Source organism: Hippichthys cyanospilos, chromosome 7 (assembly GCF_059441005.1).
Source record: "Hippichthys cyanospilos isolate Australia breed blue-spotted pipefish chromosome 7, RoL_Hcya_1.0, whole genome shotgun sequence".
NCBI lineage: Eukaryota > Metazoa > Chordata > Actinopteri > Syngnathiformes > Syngnathidae > Hippichthys > Hippichthys cyanospilos.
In genome coordinates, this window is record NC_142375.1 from 1,066,718 (window position 1) to 1,089,063 (window position 22,346).

General features: G+C 45.6%; 1 protein-coding gene across 1 annotated transcript in view; it reads right to left on the reverse strand.

Annotated features, from left to right (window-relative positions):
* LOC148420587 (membrane-spanning 4-domains subfamily A member 12-like) overlaps positions 1-22,346 on the reverse strand; it is a 99,827-nt gene that overhangs the window by 35,881 nt on the left and 41,600 nt on the right. The gene's annotated exons all lie outside the window — the stretch shown is intronic.

Here is a 22,346-nt window from a genome sequence, read left to right on the forward strand (position 1 = left end):
TAGCTGTTCTGTAAACATGTGTACTTGAAGCTTCAAATAAAAGAAACCTGAAAGGGCAATTTGTTTTTCCAGACGATTTTACTGTTCTCACCGAAAATCCTTAAAATTCCACAACAGTCTTCACAAGATTACATATACTGCTTTGGCAAATTTGCCGCACGCTGATAGGCAGCCAAGCAACTGTGAAGGATGTTCAACGAGACGTGGAAACGACCCTTCACAGGATTTTTCACATGGTCCATATAGGGAGTGACTGCTGCTGCAAATAGAATAGGGCAAGAGTTCCATAAAACAAATTGAATGATTACTTTTGAAATTGCAGAGCCATCAAAACAAGCAACAATCTATCCTGGAAATCCACACATGGACAGATCTAATGACAATATATCCTCAGATGATACAATTTAGGCATATTTTGAAAAACTCAAACCAACTAAATCAATGGGAGTAACAGAAATCCAAACATTCCTGAGCAATCTAAAATACCAGAAAATGGGATGGCGGAGAAGGGATTTTGTAATGCTCCTATAAGTGATACGACAATAACATAGACAATAAATGCCCATTTAGTCTGTTGAGTTCTTAGAAATGTGCTGGCACGCCATCTTGAGGTCTTGATAAAACATTGTTAAACATGATCAAACAAGCTTTATACTGGAGAGACAATAATTTTATAAAATGAGGCAGTTGTTAAGTGTCCTCTACTCTTCACGCTCAATGGCTCAAACTGAGATGGTGCTGTCCTTAAATGTGGAGAAAGCCTTTGTCCACATTGAGTCAACTTGTAAATTCAGAGTGCTGGATACATTTGGCTTTGGCACATCTTTTACATCTTGGATTAAGATATTACCTACTTTGCCAACAGCTTTTCTGCGTACTAATCCACTGTGCTCTGCCCCAGCCGCAACTCTGCATCTGTCTGTCTGTCTGTCCTCATTTTTATATGACCTGGTGGTAAAACCCCAGGCAACAACACTTAAGAAGCAAAATGAAATTGCAAGTATAATCTGGACCCAAGTGTTTTATAAATTGTCTTTATATGCAGATGACTTTATAATCTAAATGTAATACCAAATAGAATCAATGCCAAAAATTATAGAGAGGCTACAACATTTTGAAAGGTTCCCTTTGTCCAGTTAATCAGCTGGCATCTTGGTTAATTACGGTGGTTTACCCTTTCATTGGGACCATCAATCCTTACCTTAACTGGGCATAGATGTTATGAGTCAATCCAAGGAGGGAGATGGGGAGTGGAGTGAGCTTGCTGTGCACTTTACAGTGGATCCAGAAAGAAGCGCATTGCTGAGAACTTTCACTTTTCTGAGATGTAGCAGAGCCAATATTTTCTCCTACAGCACCTGAATTCTTTTTTACTTGGTGTGTCTCTCACTTTGCAGCAAAAAAAAGTTTCAATGTTGCAATCAAGTGGCCGATACTGTGCTAAATCCTGAACAGTCAATGCTGCATTATCGTTATCTTGGCACAGTAATTACAGTTCAACAGCTGTTGAAAAAGGAAGTAAATGCTGCACATACAAGTTGTCCCAAGTTCTCTCTTCCAACAATCTACAAGCCAGGTGAGTGCTCTTGCTCGGCTCCGTTTTTGTATTAAAAGCTCAGCTGGTCATGTTAGGTAGCTCCCGGTGACTGCAAAGCGGCTGCCATGATTCAGAGACGTTGAGCCTTCCCGAAGGTAAATGGTAAATGGACATTCACTTGTAAAATTTGGATATTCAACAGGTTTCTGCCTACCTTTCTTTTGGTGCACCAGGGAGACCAAAGTCCAGCAAAATCTCTGCCCACTCCTCTGTCCTTTCAACCTGATCTTCCAAGAATCACGTCGAGGTCACCAACTGAAGGTATCTAGAAAAAGCTTCTTGCCTTAAACTAGTTCCTAGCGTGTTCGTTTTTGTTGAAAGATTGCCCATACCACAACATTGTGAAACAACTGATTTAATCCAGACAGATTGGGGAAAGTACACAAGGCCTCGGGCCAGTCCTGTCACAGGTCGGAGCAGAAAATGGCAACGTTTCACCTTCCACATTCAGTTCTTATACCCTTTTGGGGCATGTAGTCCCAATGTGGAATACAGGTGTGTGTGCGTTTGTGTGTGTGTGTGCGAGTGTGTGTGTGCACGTACGCGCGTGTGGGTGTGTGCGTGCGTGGGGGCTCTGTTTGCGTGGGGATGGTGTCTTCAAAAGTCTTTGTTCTGCCGGCCATTCTTTGAAGCGGGAGGAAGTCTGAGCACCATAAACCCTGACTGATATCTTCTCTTGAAGGCCACACCTAGCCTTTTGCCCATGGTGGAATGTTGGTCGGGGGATGCCATCTGTTCCTTTTGGAGGTGCCGACTTGTCTTTATTTCTCCTGGGCCAAGACTATATCTGCTTTATACTGACATTACATCATCTCAATCCTTATTAGAATAACACAGTTCCATGTACACACTATTTTATAGATATATTGACTTTGAAAAATATGAATTTCCTTCAATCCCTCAATTGACCTCTAATTATTAGAGGTCACACACCAAAATCCACATGGCAACAGTGCCATAGCCAGGAGGACAGCCAGCTGCCTCCACATGAATTGGATCAGGATCCAGCGACACAAGATGTAATTGCCCAATTGGGTCCTTGTCCCCGAAAGCCACGTGCATGATCCTGAGAACAAACGGCTGAAGCAAGAGACGATACGAAAACCACCCTGCGATAGCTCACCCAAAACTATCAAAACTGTGGTTCCCAAAGTGACAACAAAGCACTTCCATCCGCCCAAAACGATGACATGACAGACTAGAGGCTAAATTTGGTCATGATGAAGATTGATCAACTTTGCATTCCATTGGGTGTGGTTTCAACCAATATACTTTCAAACCCTGCTGTTATCTAGCTCCAAGCTTTGTTGGGACCTGCGGGGGATGCCGATTGCATCTAAATTGGTGGGGTCATCTGCTGCACCCCAAGCGTTACTTCCTACATCAAAGCCTGCAATCACACGTCGGCTCCGGGGGAACCAGGTCCACCAGTGGCTTTAGGAAGGCTGTAAAACACTCATGTTGAAACACCAAACACAAAATGCATAGAAGCACTGAAAACGTTACATGACCATAATTCAATTGCAGAAATACTGCTCCATAATATCCCTGGACAGCGTACGCCCTTTTGTTAAATTGTTAAACAAACAATTGAACACCCTCAAAAAAAACATAAACAACCCCACAACGCAGTCTTCAGGAATAAAGAGTGAGCGGAAAAAGAAAATGAGAGAAGAACATATTCAAACAAAACAGCAAAAAATAAAAATAATCCACAAAAAATAATTCTCAAAGGGGCAGGACATGTCTTTGACAAGTGGTACCACCTGTCCCCCATTGAGCCCAGCTGAACCTCGTAAGAGGTCCATGCAGTAATTTTGAATGGATCCAACCAATCGAAGGTCCGGCGCACGTGCCCCCGCTCCCACACTGGCAATTGCACAATGCAAAGAGAAGAGACCAGTGAAGACAGCTGCTCCCAGTACGGTCTATACCCTTTAGGGATCCAGGTCTGGGTGGAGGAAACCCAAGGATGGACCCGGCAGTGACCCAGTCAGGAGTCCAAAAGGTGTGAACCCTTTCTGGTGATTTACAGATTGTCTGATGGAAAACAACGCCAACGGCAAGGCTTAGAGCCAATTCAGCCCTGTCTGAGTGCACCTATATGTGAGGCGTTTGAATTGTGATCGTGAATGCCACATTGGCCCAAATTTATGTTTGGGGCCCATCATTTCCTCAACCGTAGCCAATGAGGTTGTAGTGAAATGTGAGCCACTGTTAGATCTAACGATCCGTGGGAAACCGCGAGCCAATTGATGAGGGTTTTGATCAAAGACAGCGCATCCTCTTCAGCACAGGGTTAGGCCTTTGGGGATCCTGAAAAATTCTAGACAATAATTGATTGATTGATTGATCCTGAGATAGTCTCGACAATAACTAAAAATAACTAAAAAGGTACATTTTGCCCTGGACTTAGACCAACATGTCAGTATAGTCCACTACATTATTGGGCACCGGCCGGTTTCTGTTTGATGTAAGTTTGTTTTAGTCGTGGGACCCACACTCTAACATTCCATACACCCCATTTCATTCATATGACAATCCTTTTCACTCAAAGTCTAACATTCCATACACCCCATTTTAGTTATACGACAATTCTTCTCCTTCATGACAAATCATACCTAATTCTTTAACTAAAACTTTTAGCGAGCAGATCAGGGTGCCACCAGTGACGGAGTCTAGACAATATGGACAAATTACTTTTGTGGGTCAATCCATGGGTGTCGTCCAAGACACAACCATGCAGTCGCCAAGTGGCAGCACCACACGTCTTTGCCCTCTCGGCGGGCTGAACCAAAGCCTCATCTGTTCTCCTTACGTAACCACTTCACGCTCCACTCACTTTTACCTCTTTAAACGCCAAGTCCTGACACCTCAGACTGGTGACTCATAGCTGCTTTAGGCTCTGCGTCTGTGGATTAGGTTTCCCCATGCCACTGGCGTATTGGATGTGTCCTCATGTCCTGTGCATTCGATGACTGCCACCTCTGCTGGTCTGTCCTTCATATTGTCCAACTAAGTTCATGTGAGCCACTAGATCCCTGGTAGCTGTAACAAACACTTGACTCTGCCAGGCGGAAAGGTCCATATAGAGGCAACCAACTACACAAGTCAAATCAGAAAAAATGGTCACCTTTTACCGTTCTGCCAATTCAAGGGCTACCCACACGGCCATTAATTCCACCGCCGGAAGTCGCTGATCGTCGAAACGGTCTGGAGGTCTGAGGTCGGTTCCTCCGGGTCAGGGGCCTCCACACCCGCGCCGTTGGTATACAGGGTCCTAAAGTTTTCCTCCAGCAACAGCCGTCTGTGAAGGAGACCCTATCTCCTCGGAGAGGACAACACGAAAGTCTGGTCTGAGACTTTTAAGTCTCGGGTCGCCATCTCAACGCAGTCATGTCAAAAATTGCACTTGTCGTTAGCATCACTGTAACCTGTTCTGTGACACTTTGAACCCCAATTCACCAAGTCGAGTAAGATATAAAGGAGTTGTTGTTAAACAGATTTAAGCCACCTCACCAATTAATAAGTTGTCAAAATATGGGATCAAATAGCGCCCTCCGGTACCTCTTCTGTTTGTGGCACTTCGCGCAAAAACTTATTTCGAAAATCCCAGGGCTTAGCCTCCCGCCTTGGGAGACGTGTGTGTATTGTAATGTAAAGCCGTTAAATCTAAAAGCAAAATATTGTCTGTACTCTTCTGCCAGTAGCAGGCAGAAAAATGCATTAGCCAAATCAATCACAGTGAACTATTGCAATGTCGGGCTCAACCCGATCAAACAGCAATGTTTGATAGCGGCACAAGAATGCAAGGGGTTTTCAGTAATTTTGTTAATTTTCCTAAAGTCATATGCCATATGGTAATTTACACAATTACCCCCCCCCCCCCCCCCGTCTCAATGTCTGTTTCCGCCCCATCCTGCTGCTGCGTGCGATCTTTTGCCATACTGGGTTTTAATTTGTCTTCTAAGGACAACCACTCTGGACCTTGGGATGCACATTGTCCACAGTTTGCCTGTCTAACTGCTCTGTCCAGTTGTATGTCTTTGGGTTGGGGGGGGTCGTCTGGTCAGTCACCACGATTTCCTGTCGATTTTCCCCATCTATGTCTTCCCCCACAAGTTTCTGTTGGTCAGTAATTCCAGTATTGGTGGTCCCTATATCTACTCCCTCAACTCTTTTTCCACTGCAATGACTTCCCTTTCTGCCATTTGAAAATCCTTAGCCAAATGTGCAAATGTACATTTATCTCTATTAACCTTTTTATCCTCCTTCCATTTCACCCACACTTTTTTCCACTCGGCTTGTTTTACTTTTTGCTTCTTCTTTTCCACACATGCTGACAACTAACTTTCTAGTTCCCTCCATAACTCATCCATTGTTTTATGACATCTTCCACCATAACTTTCACAACCAAATTTACAACATTCTGCATCCCTTTCTTCCTCCGAATTCACTGGTGGCATACTCATCTCCCGAACTAGTAGTCAATTAAGTCCTTGTCCATTTTTGAGGGTCCCAACATCCCCAACGTATACGGAAACGTTGCAATGCCCCCCCGCATCCGGGGGCGGTGTCAGCTACGACGAGACACAAGCCTTTGTCACTAAACTAAACACCGATCTGTGTCCTCTAATTGTTACCACGGTTGAATTAATCGGGCTGTGTCCTTTGTTACCACGGTTAAACTAAACACTGATCCATGCCCTCTAACTATTACCACGGTTGAATTGATAGGGCCGGGTCCTTTGTTACCACGGTTAAATTAAACACCGCTCCGTGCCCTCTAACTGTTACCACGGTTAAACTAACAGCGATTCGTACCGCTTTTGGGGCATGTAGTCCCAATGTGGAATGCAGGTGTGTGTGTGTGTGTGTGTGTGTGTGTGCATGCACATGCGCGCGTGTGTGTGTGTGTGTGTGTGTGAGCGCGTGGGGGGTGTTTGCGTGGGGATGGTGTCTTCAAAAGTCTTTGTTCTGCCGGCCATTCTTTGAAGCGGGAGGAAGTCTGACCACCATAAACCCTGACTGATATCTTCTCTTGAAGGCCACACCTAGCCTTTTGCCCATGGTGGAATGTTGGTCAGGGGATGCCATCTGTTCCTTTTGGAGGTGCTGACTTGTCTTTTTTTCTCCTGGGCCAAGACTATATCTGAAAAAAAAGTGGTGTGGATGTTTCAAGATGCATGATGAGGAGACGCTTAAAGAAAAATGGGCTGCATGGTCGAGTTGCCAGAAGAAAGTCATTACTATGCCAATGCCCCAAAAAAATCATGCTTACAATATGCCAAACAGCACAGAGACAAGCCTCAAAACTTCTGGAACAAAATCAATTGGAGTGATGAGACCAAAATTGAACTTTTTGGCCACAACCATAAACGTTCCATTTTGAGAGGAGTCAACGAGGCTTATGATGGTACACCATTCCTACTTTGAAACACGGCGGTGAATCGCTGATGTTTTGGGAATGTGTGAGCTACAAAGGCACGGGAAACTTGGCCAAAATCGAAGGCAAGATGAATGCAGCATGTTGAAAAAATTCTTCAGGAAAATTTGCACTCATCAGACCGGAAGCTGTGCATAGGATGTACTTGAATATTCCAACATGAAAATGATCCAAAACACAAAGCCAAGTTAACTTGTCATTGGCTACAGCAGAATAAAGTGAAGGTTCTGGAGTGGCCATTTCTGTCTCCTGACCTCAATATCATTGAGCCACTCTGGGAAGATCTCAAGTGTGCAGTTCATAAAAGACAGCCCAGGAATTTACTGGAAATGGAGGCCTTTTGCCAAGAAGAATGGTCAACTTTACCATCAGAGAAAATAAAGAGCCTCATTTACAACTACTACAAAAGACTCCACGTTGTCAGTGTTGTTAAAGGGGGCAATATGATCAGGGTCATTTGTGTAGTTTCTGTTGTTATTATGATATAAAAAGAGTAAGAGTTAAGGTTAGAGTTAACCGGCACTAGGCTCAAAATCTTAACGTGCTTGGTCTCTGCGAAACCTGACTAAAACCAAATGAATTCTTACCATTAAAAGAGGCCTCACCAGCAAACTTTGTGGGCTCACATGTTGCCCGTCTTCGTAAAAAAAAGGGGGGGGGGGGTCGCCCTAATTTCAGAATCTGATTTTAGGCTTAGCACGAGCACGAGTCACATTTTCAAGATATTTGAGGCTCTCGTTATGCGATCGAGCCACTCACCACCATTCTATGTAGTAGTTATTTACCGTCCTCTCGGCCCATACTCTGGATTCTTAGATGAATTCCCTGAACTTATGGCTGACTTAATAACTCACACAGATAATATATTCATTATGGGTGACTTCAATATTCATATGAACTCCCCATTAGAGCCACTTACTGTAGCTTTTCAAGCAATAATCGATGCATTTGGTTTTACACAAATAATAAAAGCAGCAACACACCGGAATGGTAATATCTTAGACTTAGTGCTAACCCATGGCCTAACTGCCTCAAACGTCACAATTCTGCCGCATACTAACGTTATGTCTGATCATTATCTTATAACATTTGAAGTCCTAGCTCAGTGTGGTCTTGTTGTCCACAACCAAGGCTTTAAGAGTCGTGATATTAATTCTTCAACCACTGCTGCACTTTCTGAATTACTGCCTTCTGCAACAGCTGCCTTTTCGTCTTTCACTGGCTCAGTCGATAAGCTCGCGAATGATTTTAATTCGGTTCTTTTAAATTCCCTAAACTCTATTGCGCCACTGAAACTTAAAACTCGTCCGAAGCGGCACACTCCGTGGTTTACGGAGGAAACTCGTACGTGTAAATTGTTAAGTAGACAACTTGAGCGTAAATGGCGAACAACTAAACTCGAGGTTTTCCGTCAGGCCTGGTGCGATAGCTTGCTGAAATATAAAGAGGCTCTTGGGTTAGCATAAACAAATTACTTTTCCAAAATGATTAGTCTTAATAAAAACAACCCAAAATATTTATTTGAGACGGTAGGGCAGCTAACACAGCAGCAGCAGGTTAATCATAATTCCCTCCATTCAGCACACGATTTCATGCAATTCTTTACTCAGCGGATTCAGCTAACAAGGGAAGAAATAAAAAAGGCAGCGCCGCTCACCACCTCGACTGTGATTGTTGATGCTGGTTCGGACAATCAGGTTCATGAAAGTCTGGCTACCCTGTCCCAGTTTGATTTAGTATCCCTGGAGTGTCTTACACAACTGGTTAATGCAGCAAAGCCGTCCTGCATGCTCGACCCGCTTCCAGGCAAACTCGTCAAAGATTTATTCCCGGTCTTAGGGTCATCTGTCTTGAATATTATCAACCTGTCACTCTCCTCTGGCATTGTACCTGAAGCTTTTAAGACGGCCGTCATTCAACCATGACTTGAGAAACTTCACTTAGATCCTGAAAATCTCTTTAACTATAGGCCAGTGTCACACCTTCCGTTTTTTGCCAAAATTATTGAGAAAGTTGTAGCACAACAGCTTAGCGATTTTATGATAGACAACAATAGATTTGAACTCCTTCAGTCAGGTTTTAGGGCCAACCCCTCAACTGAGACAGCCCTTGTAAAAGTGACGAATGATCTTCTCTTAGCCATGGATTCCAACATCTCATCAATATTATTACTGCTTGATCTTAGTGCCGCATTTGACACTATTGATCATCATATTCTTATAGAACGTCTTAGATCATGTGTTGGTATCTTGGGATCAGCACTTTCTTGGTTCAGATCTTACATCCTGGGAAGGACGCATAGTGTCTCTTATGGCAATGCGTTCTCTGAATCTTTCTCCGTCTCATGTGGTGTCCCGCAGGGGTCAGTACTTGGTCCCTTACTGTTCAACATCTACATGATTCCTCTTGGCGATATTATACATAAACATGCTATTAATTTTCATTGCTATGCTGATGATACCCAACTTTATATGCCCTTAGAAATAACAGATCCGTGCAAGTGCAGTAAACTGGAGGCCTGCCTTGCTGAGATTAAACAATGGATGTCTTCCAATTTTCTGATTCTCAACCCTAGGAAAACAGAGATGTTAATTATTGCCCCTGCTCAACATCAGCACTTGCTTAAGAATACCACGTTGAACCTGGAAAACTGTATTATTTCCCAAAGTAGTTCTGCAAAAAATCTCGGCGTGATATTTGACTCAACTCTCTCCTTTCTGACACGTATTAATAACATGACAAGAACGGCGTTTTTTCACCTCCGCAATATAGCTAAGATTCGCCCTATTCTTTCTCTTATCGATGCGGAAACATTAATTCATGCATTTGTCACGTCGTGCCTAGACTATTGTAATGTTTTGTTTTCTGGACTTCCCATGTCCTATATTAAAAGCCTGCAGTCTGTACAGAATGCAGAAGCTAGACTATTGACAAGGACGAGAAAGTTCAATCATATTACTCCGATTCTAGTTGACCTACATTGGCTTCCAATACACGTGAGATGTGATTTTAAGGTGCTGTTAATTACTTATAAAATTTTACACGGTTTAGATCCTTCCTATCTCGTCGACTTAGTATCACCATATGTCCCGTCCCGACAACTTCGATCACAAAATGCTGGTTTGCGATCGACCCCACGGGCTAAAAAGAAGTCCGCAGGATCAAGGGCATTTTCCATTCGCGCGCCAGTACTATGGAATGCCCTACCTATGGAAGTTCGCGCAGCCACCTCAGTAGAAATCTTTAAATCCCGACTAAAAACACATTTATATTCAAAAGCATTTAGTTAATTGAGCCTGTCTGCAGCTTTCTTCTTTTTTGACGCACGGAAGTTTGAGCCGGGAACTTGGCCCAGCTGTTGGTGGCGCCTGGCTGGCTCTTTTGTTGTGTCTTGTAATCTGCTATGCTTTTGCCCAATAAAAGCCAGGGGGGGCGGCTGGGCAGTTGAATTAGCGTTGGAAAACCCACGAGTTCATTTGCCCAAGCTTTTTCCCTATGCCTGGCATAGAAAAGTCAATCTTGGCTGGTCTGAGTTACTCTTTTTGCTGCTTAGCAGCTAGGCTTGTCCTAGTCTTCTTTTAGAGATTTCTCTGACAGTACCCTTGATGACTGACACGAATGTGCCTGTAGGGCAGGAATAGATTGAAACTCCACAGGCACGCGCCATATTTTATATTTTGCATCTGAGGAGTAGAGAGAACGTTTGTGGTGATTTTTAGACAAATATAACCCATGCAAGTGTCAACAGCTACGGCAATAGTACTATGAAAGGCCTTAAACTGAGGTTTTGACCCTTCGAGCCCAAAAATCTTTGCAACACTTTCAACGGGGAGTTGAGATTTTATATTTTTCATCTGAGGAGTAGACAGAAGGTTTGTGGTGATTTTTAGACAAATATAACACATGAAAGTGTCAACAACTACTGCAATCGTACTATGAAAGGTTTACAACACTTTCAGCGAGGAAGTGAAGATAAAATATTCTGCATCTGAGGAGTCGACAGACGGTTCAAGGTGATTTTTAAACATTGTCATGATGTTAAGAAATATAGACACACGCATGTGTCAAAGGTCAACATCATCACCTACGAAAGGCCTTAAACTTAGGTTTTGACCTTTTGAGCCCAAAAATCTTTGCAACACTTTTAGCTAAGAATTTGAGATTTTATATTTTGCATCTGAGTGGACAGAAGGTTTGTGGAGATTTTTAGACATATACAGTAATCCCTCGTTTATCGCGGGGGTTACGTTCCAAAAATAACACGCGCAAAGTGAAATCCATGACGTAGCCAGCTTTATTTTTTCATTATTTTACAATGCAATACTAAACTATAGAATAAACCCAAAAATCAAAACCTGTTTTAAAGCTCCAAATTTGTTTAAAACAATCATTTTAATATAGTAATACAAAGTTGGAAACATTGTCACTTGCGTATGTCACAGTCCCAGCGTTGCCTCTTCATCCTGAACCCGCACATTGTTATGAGTAGTTACTAAACTCTTTCTTTTTCTGAGCAAGAAGATTTTTATAAACGGATATGCCCGGACATCGAGTTGAAGTGAAGCCTCTTATATTATAACATTACGAAATGCAGACCAAGCTCTGACAACGGTCGTACAGGGGCCGAACAGCCTGTATCAGGGCGTCCGGTACCCCACACTCCCGAAGCACCCCCCCACAGAGACCCCCGAGGGACACGGTCGAACGCCTTCTTCAAGTTCACAAAGCACATGTAGACTGGTTGGGCGAATTTCCATGCACCCTTGAGGACCCTGCCGAGGGTGTAGAGCTGGTCCACTGTACCACGGCCAGGACGAAAACCACACTGCTCCTCCTGAATCTGAGACTCGACCTCCTGATGGACCCTCCTCTCCGGCACCCCTGAATAGACCTTACTGGGGAGGCTGAGGAGTGTGATTCCCCTGTAGTTTGAACACACCCTCCGGAAGGGGGACCACCCCCCCAAGTTTGCCAATCCAGGGGCACTGTCCCCGACGTCCATGCGATGTTGCAGAGGCGTGTCAACCAAGACAGCCCCACTACATCCAGAACCTTCAGGAACTTCTGGCGGATCTCATCCACCCCCGGGGCCTTGCCACCAAGGAGTTTTTTGACCACGTCAGTGACTTCAGCCCCAGAGATGGGTGAGCACACATAGGTGCCCGAAGACTCTGCTTCCTCAGAGGAAGACGTGTCAGTGGAATTGAGGAGGTCTTCGAAGTATTCTGCCCACTGATTCACAACGTCCCGAGTTGAGGTGAGCAGTGCCCCATCTCCACTGTACACAGTGTCAATGGTGCACTGCTTCCCCCCTCTGAGACGCCGGATGGTGGACCAGAATTTCTTCAAAGCCGTCCGGAAGTCACTTTCCATGACCTTACCACAATTCCTCCCACACCCGAGTTTTTGCCGTGGTGACCGCCGAAGTCACACTCTGCTTGGCCAGCCGGTACCTGTCAGCTGCCTCTGGAGTCCCACAGGCCAAAAAGGCCCGATAGGACTCCTTCTTCAGCTTAATGGCATCCCTTACCGCTGGTATCCAACAGCCGGTTTGGGGATTGCCGCCACGACAGGCACCAACCACCTTACGGCCACAACTCCGATCCGCCACCTCGACAATGGAGGCGCGAAACATGGTCCATTCGGACTCAATGTCCCCTGCCTCCCCCGGGACGTGGGAGAAATTCTGCCGGAGGTGGAAGTTGAAACTCTTTGTGACAGGGGACTCTGCCAAACGTTCCCAGCAGACCCTCACGATACGTTTGGGCCTGCCAGGTCTGGCCGACATCCTCCCCCACCATCGGAGCCAACACGCCACCAGGTGGTGATCAGTTGACAGCTCTGCCCCTCTCTTCACCCAAGTGTCCAAAACATGCAGCCGCAAATCCGATGATACAACCACAAAGTCGATCATCGAACTGCGGCCAAGAGTGTCCTGGTGCCAAGTGCACATATGGACACCCCTATGTTTGAACATGGTGTTCATTATGGTGCAACTCCAGAGTGGAAGAGAGTCCAACCCCTCCCGAGAGGACTGGTACCAGAGCCCAAGCTGTGTGTGGAGGTGAGTCGGACTATATCTAGTCTGAACTTCTCAACATCGCATACCAGCTCAGGCTCCTTCCCCGCCAGAGAGGTGACATTCCATGCCCCAAGAGCAAGCTTCTGTAGCCGGGTATCGGTGCGCCAAGGTCCCTGCCTTTAGCCACCGCCCAGCTCTCTTTGCACCCGACCCCTATGGCCCCTCACACAGGTGGTGAGCCCATGTGAGGAGGGACCCACGTCATCCCTTCGGGCTGAGCCCGGCTGGGCCCCATGGGTGCAGGCCCGGCCACCAGGCGCTCATCAACGAGCCCCAACTCCAGGCCTGGTTCCAGAGGGGGGCCCTGGTGACCCTCGTCCGGGCGAGAGAAACATGAATCCATTTATCTTTTTCTTCATATGGGGTCTGTGAGCCGTGTTTAGTCTGGAACCTCACCTAGGACCTGTTTGCCATGGGTGACCCTACCAGGGGGCTAAATGTACAGCGGCGACATGGTAAGATTAATCCAAAGTCCGGCCCGGGAGCCAAATGCGGCCTGTGGTCAATTTCCATCTGGCCCGCAGCCTCCGTCATAAAATCGATAAAGTCTGGCCCGCATGGAGAATTAATACATTGGTCAGCAGCGCTGTTAGCTGCATGTGCTCAATGCTGCCATTTATAGGCTCAATTAGGAACAGCAAATTAGTATATGACTGTATGAGCCCCAATTTTCTAAAATGGCGACAATGAACAATAGGAGGAAAGTTGAGGTGCAATGTGACGCAGTGAGCTGCGGTCAGCACCAGCAGCTTTATATCGCCAACTTTTACTGACAGTTAAATAGGGACAAGTTTCTGAGAGATTTGAGCATTTAGTAAGAAAATGCTAAGCTTGCCCCTCCGTGAGCTGTTACCTTAACGTGGTGGAGGGGTTTGTGTGTTCCAGTGATCCTAGGAGCTAAGTTGTCGGGGGCTTCAGGCCCCTGGTCGGGTCACCCATGGCAAACAGGTCCTAGGTGAGGTTTCAGACTAAACATGCCTGTTAGGAATAAATCCACTCGTGTGTGAAAATGCCGGCTTCCTGATACCTTTCTATTGCAGAACGGGCGCGCAAATTGTTGGATGAGTGGTAGTTGGGTAAGGTCAAAAATTGGATTCAGATTACTAACTTGAGTTTATGTGGATTTCGAAATAAATTCCAACAATTTATGGTGACCCCGACGTGATGCAAGAGATGTAAAAGAAGTCTGGGACTTCAAGAAGTCTGGGACTTCGAGAAAAACCACAAGAGTCTGGGACTCGGGTCAGGGACCCACGTCCACACCAGGTGACGACCTGATAAAGGAGCCACACGTCCGACTGTCTTTCCTCTTGGGCCCACAGTGAAACAAGGTAGGCAGATTCCTTTTCAAATTCTGCACATTGGCAACGCTAAATTATAAGAGGAAGGAGGAGCGGAACGGCGTAAAAGTGTAATAGTGTGGACGTTAGTAGGGTATAAAATCTGGGATTTACCTACTAGAGTAGTTTGGAACTATTCGTGGTTACGATACAGTTTAAAATCTGGGATTTACGTATCAGTGTGGAAGCGGTGTGAGTGTGAAAACTAAAATTGTTCTGCGTAAAAAGTGATTGGGACACGCACGGGTGGATTTCGAGGAAGTATGATAGTGGTCTCGGGTGTGGCACTTCAGACAAACGGACTGAAGTCTGGTCGGAGATTAATGGTCATTACGCTAAGATGGAATCACAGTTGATTAGTGGAATAGAAAGTAAGAAAATTAACAAGGAAAAGAACATTGTCAAAAGTTGTTTCTGAAATTAAAGAAGGATGAAATGTTTCGCGGAGAACCTGGAACATGGGACATGTCGAAGTTAGCGCGGCAGTTACAGAAAAAGGAAAGCAGAATGTTGTAAATTTGGTTGTGAAAGTTATGGTGGAAGATGGCATAAAACAATGGATGAGTTATGGAGGGAACTAGAAAGTCAGTTGTTAGCATGTGTGGAAAAGGAGAAGCAAAAAGTAAAACAAGCCGAGTGGAAAAAAGTGAGTGAAATTGAAGGAGGATAAAAAGGTTAATAGAGATAAATGTACATTTGCACATTTGGCTAAGGATTTTCAAATGGCAGAAAGGGAAGTCATTGCAGTGGAAAAAGAGTTGAGGGAGAAGATGGAGGAAAGTGGATGGATAAAGAGGAGAAATTTAACCAGAGAAAAATAAAGGAGTATGAAAAGTTGCAGCGCAATTTGCATGAAATGTGTTTGATGATGACTGCTGTAGCTGCTGGTCAGGAGGAAAAAGAGGGTCACTTTGACCCACCATTGGGGGTTGCAAAACAGGGCAGGACCGCTGCACCCCCAAGCACACTGAGCCATCCCAAACTGCATCTAATGGTGAAAGAGTAACTTTGCAAGCCTCAGTTTTCGAACTGGGTGGGGAAGGAATTTTTGTAGGGACTGCCAATACTGGAATGACTGACCAGACAACACCCCAACACAAAGACATACAACTTGACGGAGCAGTTAGACAAGCGAACTGTGGACAATGTGCATCCCAAGGTCCAGAGTGGTTGTCCTTAGTGGACAAATTTAGAGCCAGTATGAGGAAAAAACAGACACAGACATTGAGACAGGGGAGGGGGGAAACCCATTGTTTGATTTCACACTGCCCCCTCCAACTGACTCCTCACCTTTTGCCACATACATGCGACGCGCACACTCAACAGAGGATGACTGGAGAAGACAAGCAACAAATGACAACAACTGTTTGACCCCTAATTATGAAAAGAGTCAGATCAGACCACAATCTGGATTTCAAACTAGACCATCTGATAGATATACCTGACCAATGAGAAATTACCCCATGATACCAGCCCCTCGTGGGTTAATTTATCAAGAAATTACATTGAAAAATTTAGATTTTTTTGGGGAAGAGGCTCCCCGCATTAATGGGCGGCGCCAAGCCCTGGATCCAAACTTTCAGGAGAATTTGTCTTGCGGCGACATGGTAAGATTAATCCAGGCATGTTGTTCCTCAATTCACCAATCTGACGAAGTCCTGAGGCGTTCCGGCCTTAATATGGTTGAACCCGATTGTTTGTTTGCTCCTTTCACCATGCGACTGTTTGCTGTGCCCCAGGATCTCTTTCCTTCTTCCGCGTCAGCCGCAGCAAAACTTCCAGACTTGAAACCAAACCTCAATGCCTGCCAGACCGCGTTGACAGATAAGACCAGTTCACATCCATCTTGCGACAAGCCGCTTTGCGTGATTTGTAGACATGTGCATCGAGACACACTTTCCATGGAGGTCAGGGAGAAGCTTTCTGAAGACCCTGATCTGCTGGAAGGTAATGAGGGTTATTTTAATCAACATGTGACTCACCACGTAAAATTATATGTTCACAGGCAAAACAAATCAGATGAGGGAGTGAAAGGAATGCAGAAACGGCTTCTGAGACTTCAATTAGCACAAGCGCGGAAAAAAAAAAGCAAAGGACACAAAGTCCAAAAAGGGGGTGGCAGATCAACGGATGTGGATGGTTGACGGACGGCCGGCGAGAGGCAGAGGGGCGTGTCGTGGAAGGGGGAACACCAACGGAGTTCAAGGCGGCTCTCGCCAAGCTCCAAATCAAGGCTGCTTCAGGTGTGACGGTATGGACCATTGGTGGAGACAGTGCACGTTTCCTTGGCTAGAACAAAGCCAGCACCAGGGTCCTCCTCCCCAGAGGGGAGACAGAGGAAGACAACCTCCACGAGGCAAGGACTTGGGCAATGTGGCCCTGCTCCCTGGCGACAGCAACAACTGAGCAAGCCACACTAGCAGGCGGTCATCAGCCACCTCTATACAGATGACGATGACTGGGCCAAGGATGGGTTTTGTTGGTCTTCCCACAACTCTAGCTGTCTCCACACCACAAAATGACTTCTATTGCTGGACAAACTCTCATCCACCGCTTTTTGTTGACTGAAAATCAAACACCTATTCATCGTATGTGGCAAGACCTATGAACAAAGACACAAGCAGCCATCTACATGAGCTAAAGGAGGGAGGGAGTGTCTACTTGACGTTCCTGCGGTGAAAACCCTGAATCGACTTGTTCTCCTCCTGCCTCAGCCGACTCTCTCCATCTCAGACTGTTGTATGCCTGCAACAATGATTTAATTATTAGGAAGCATTTCAAACAATCAAAGGCGATGAGTGGAAATTGACTAGTCACCAAATTTTTGTGGAGAGACGAGGCATTGCGACGTACACATCACTGACAGATAAGCAATCTCAATTGTTCATGATAGGTGAGTCATTCACACCACACATAACTGGCTGTAGGAGCAGGCTGGGAGGCACGTGAACTGGGACCCATGGTGTGGTAATGCCAATTGGCCAGTGATTGAACACAAAGTGAAATTTCCTTGGTAATGTATTCCCAGAGCACTGAATGTTTTTGTATCCAGGCTGACGCTGTGGATCCCGGATTGCTGGAGCATGTCAAGCGCTCTCGATTTCACGGCAGGGAGCTCGCGGACCACGAGGACGCCGTTCCGCTTTTGGACAAGTTGCTGGACTCGTTGTGGTCCGGGGGCCCTGCTGACATAAGTTTTTGCCACCCTGTTCTTTCGGTACCATTCAAAGTGACACATCATCATTTTGGCGTGCTCCAATGCACATGCAAACCTAAGTTGGCAGGTCGCATTACTAACACTCTTTAGGGACTGTGGGAGGTTGGAGTCCTTGAGTTATCGGACTCCTCCGTCAACACTCCCATTCTCCCATTTTTGAAAGCGGATTGTGTAAATTACCATATGGCATATGACTTTAGGAAAATTAACAAAATTACTGAAAACGCCTTGCATTCTTGTGCCGCTATCAAACATCGCTGTTTGAGCAGGTTGAGCCGACAATGCAATAGTTCACTGTGATTGATTTGGCTAATACATTTTTCTGCCTGCTACTGGCAGAAGAGTACAGACAATATTTTGCTTTTAGATTTAACGGCTGTACATTACAATACACACGTCTCCCAAGGCAGGAGGCTAAGCTCTGGGATTTTTGAAATAAGTTTTAGCGCAAAGCGCAAAGAACGGAAGAGGTAACGGAGGGCGCTATTTGATCCAAAATGTTGACAACTTATTAATTGGTGAGTTGGCTTAAATCCTACTCCTTTATATTTTACTCAACTTGGTGAATTGGGGTTCAAAGTGTCACAGAACAGGTTACAGTGATGCTGACGACAAGTGCAATTTTTGACATGACTGCGTTGAGATGACGACCCAAGACTTAAAAGCCAGACAGGACTTTCGTGGTGTCCTCTCCGAGGGAATAGGGTTTCTTTCAACAACGACTGTTGCTGAAGGAAAACTTTAGGACCCTGCATGCCAACGCCGCGGGCGTAGAGGCCCCTGACCCGGAGGAACCGACCTCAGACTTCTAGACCATTTCGACGATCAGCGACTTCCGGCGATGGAATTAAAGGCCGTGTGGGTAGCCCTTGAATTGGCAGAACGGTAAAAGGTGACGTTTTTTCTGATTTGACTTGTGTAGTTGGTTGCCTGTATATGGACCTTTCCGCTTGGCAGAGTCAAGTGTTTGTTACAGCTACCAGGGATCTAGTGGCTCACATGAACTTAGTTGGACAATATGAAGGACAGACCAGCAGAGGTGGCAGTCATCGAATGCACAGGACATGAGGACAAAGCCAATACGCCAGTGGCGCGGGGAAAACCTAATCTAACGACGCAGAGGCTAAAGCAGCTATGAGTCACCAGTCTGAGGTGTCAGGACTTGGCGTTTAAAGATGTGAAAGTAAGTGGAATGTAAAGTGGTTATGTATGGAGAACAGATGAGGCTTTGGTTCAGGCTGTCGAAAGGGGCAAAACGTGTGGTGCTGCCGCTTGGCGACTGCATGGTTCTGTCTTGGGCAAGACCCGTGGAGTGACCCACAAAAGTAATGCGTCCATATTGTCTAGACTACATCACTGGTGGCACCCTGATCTGCTCGCTGAAAGTTTTAGTTAAAGAATTAGGTATGATTTGTCATAACGGAGAAGAATTGTCGTATGAATGAAATGGGGTGTATGGAATGTTAGACTTAGACTGTGGGCCCCATGACTAAAACAAAATTACATCAAACAGAAACCGGCCGGTGCCCAGTAATGTAGTGGACTATACTGACATGTTGGTCTAAGTCCAGGGCAAAAGGTACCTTTATAGCTATTTTTTAGTTATTGTCGAGAATTTTTCAGGATCCCCACAGGCCTAACCCTGTGCTGAAGAGGATGCGCTGTCTTTGATCAAAGCTCTTATTAATCGGCTCACAGGTTCCCGCGGATCGTTAGATCTAACAGCGGTTCACATTTCACTACAACCTCATTGGCTACGGTTGAGGAAATGATGGACCCTAAACATAAATTTAGGCCAATGTGGCATTCACAATCACAGGCCCATGTGGAGCGCATGAATACAACTCAAACAACGCCTCACATATAGGTGCGCTCAGACAGAGCTGAATTGGCTCCAAGCCCTGCCGTTGTTTTCCATCAGACAATTTGTAAATCACCAGAAAGGGTTCACACCTTTTGGACTCCTAACTGGCCGTCTGATGCCGGGTCCATCCTTGGGTTTGCTCCACCCAGACCTGGATCCCAAAAGGGTATAGACCCTACTGGGAGCAACTGTCGTCACTGGTCTCTTCTCTTTGCATTGTGCATCTGCCAGTGTAGGAGGGGGGCACATGAGCCGGGCCTTCCATTGGTTGGGTCCATTCAAAATTAGTGCATGCACCTCTTACAAGGTTCAGCTGGGCGCAATGGGGGACAAGTGGTAACACGTGTCAAAGACATGTCCTGCCCCTTTGAGAATTATTTTTTGTGGAATATTTTTATTTTGTGCTGTTTTGTTTTTATATGTTCTTCTCTCATTTTCTTTTTCTGTTCACTCTTTATTCCTGAAAACTGCTTTGTGGGGTTGTTTATGAATTTTTTGAGGGTGTTCAATTATTTGTTTAACAATTTAACAAAAGGGGGTACGCTGTCCAGGGATATTATGGAGTAGTATTCCTGCAATTGAATTATGTTCATGTAACGTTTTCAGTGCTTCTGTGGCGAGGCGAAAAAACCACACATTGCTGTGCTAGTGGAGATCTTTAATCTTCGCATGCCATCACAAAACTGATACAAGAAAGTCCAAAACAACAAAGACAAAGCCAACAGGTTCAAAGCATCAAAGGATCATAGCAACATGCCTACTGGGTGAGAGACATGGTCCTAGTGTCCGCCACACTTCTATGCATTTTGTGTTTGGTGCTTCAACATGAGTGTTTTACAGCCTTCCTAAAGCCACTGGTGGTCCTGGTTCCCCCGGAGCCGACGTGCGATTGCAGGCTTTGATGTAGGAGGTAACACTTGGGGTGCAGCGGACGACCCCACCAATTTGGATGCAATCGGCATCCCCGCAGGTCCCAACAAAGCTTGCAGCTAGATAACAGCAGGGTTTGAAAGTACTGTATATTGGTTGAAACCACACCCAATGGAATGCAAAGTTGATCAACCTTCATCATGACCAAATTTAGCCTCTTGTGTAAGCAATGTCTGTTAAGTTGAAAACTATGTCCAGGGTGGACAACGACCTCTTCCATTCTGTCATGTCATCGTTTTGGGCGGATGGAAGGGCTTTGTTGTCACTTTGGGAACCACAGTTTTGATAGTTTTGGGTGAGCTATCGCAGGGTGGTTTTTGTATTGTCTCTTGCTTCAGCTGTTTGTTCTCAGGATCATGCACATGGCTTTGGGGACAAGGACCCAATTGGGCTGTTACATCTTGTGTCGCTGGATCCTGACCCAATTCATGTGGAGGCAGCTGGCTGTCCTCCTGGCTATGGCACTGCTGCCATGTGAATATATCCTTTTAGTGTGTGACCTCTAATAAGTAGAGGTCAATTGCTGGATAAATGAAGGAAATTCATATTTTTCAAATTCAATATATCAATAAAATAGTGTGTACATGGAACTGTGTTATTCCAATACAGATTGAGACGACGTAATGTCAGTATAAAGCAGATATAGTCATGGCCCACGAGAAATAAAGACAAGTCGGCACCTCCAAAAGGAACAGATGACATCCCCCGACACAACATTCCACCAGGAGCAAAAGACTAGGTGTGGCCTTCAAGAGAAGATATCAGCCAGGGTTTATGGTGGACAGACCTCCTCCCGCTTCAAAGAACAAAGACTTTTGAAGACGCCATCCCCACACAAACTGACTCCCACGCACGCACACACGCACACACCGACACGCACGCACACACGTGCACGCACACACACACACAACACACTCTTGCATTCCACAGTGGGACTAGATGCCCCAAAAGGGTATAAGAACTGAATGTTGAAGGTGAAACGTTGCCATTTTCTGCTCCGACCCATGGCAGGACTGGCCCGAGGAGGCCTCGTGTACTTTCCCACTCTGTCTGGATTAGATCAATTGTTTCACTATGTTGTGGTATGGGCGATCTTTCAACAAAAACGAACACGCTAGGAACTAGGTTAAGGCAAGAAGCTTTTTCTAGATTCCTTCAGTGTCTTTGCCAGCAGGAATCCCTTTCGCTCGTGCTGATGTTTGGCTGTGGTGTGGAGCGAAAGTGTTGTACGATAGGCTTCCCACCAACGCCTCAGGTAAGTGCGCCCTAGTAACGCTGATCATGCCAATTAGTGTGACAGCATTAGACATGGCCAGAATAAATTGGGAAGGTGTTGGACGGTGGGGAAGAATCCCCTTCCTTGTGAGGAAGAAAAGGGACATGCAAGAATGGTTGAATGAAGAAGACCCCACGTACATAGATCCAATTGGAGTTCCGAGAGGGGTCCCTGATCAATACAAATTGGTGGATCAAGTGGCGGCAGGATTGGAGAGTATTTTCCCGTTCATTACAGTAAACAAAAATGTGGACCGGATTAATTATGTCCACTACAATGTCCAACGATTGGCGAACTTCACTACCTCGGCACTCGAGGCAGTGCATGAGCAATTAGCAGCCACGTCTCCTATGGCATTCCAAAATAGAGTGGGTTTAGATATGGTGTTAGCTGAAAGAGGAGGAGTGTGTGGTATTTTTGGGGATCAGTGCTGAACTTTGATTTCCAACAATACATCTCCTGACGGTCGCCTTACTAAGGCATTGGAGGGTCTGCGCATGCTAAGTAACAAAATGAAGGAGCACTCAGGTGTGGACACCAGTTGGTACTCTGACTGGTTAAGCATCTTTGGCAAATACAAAAGCTTGATTGCAT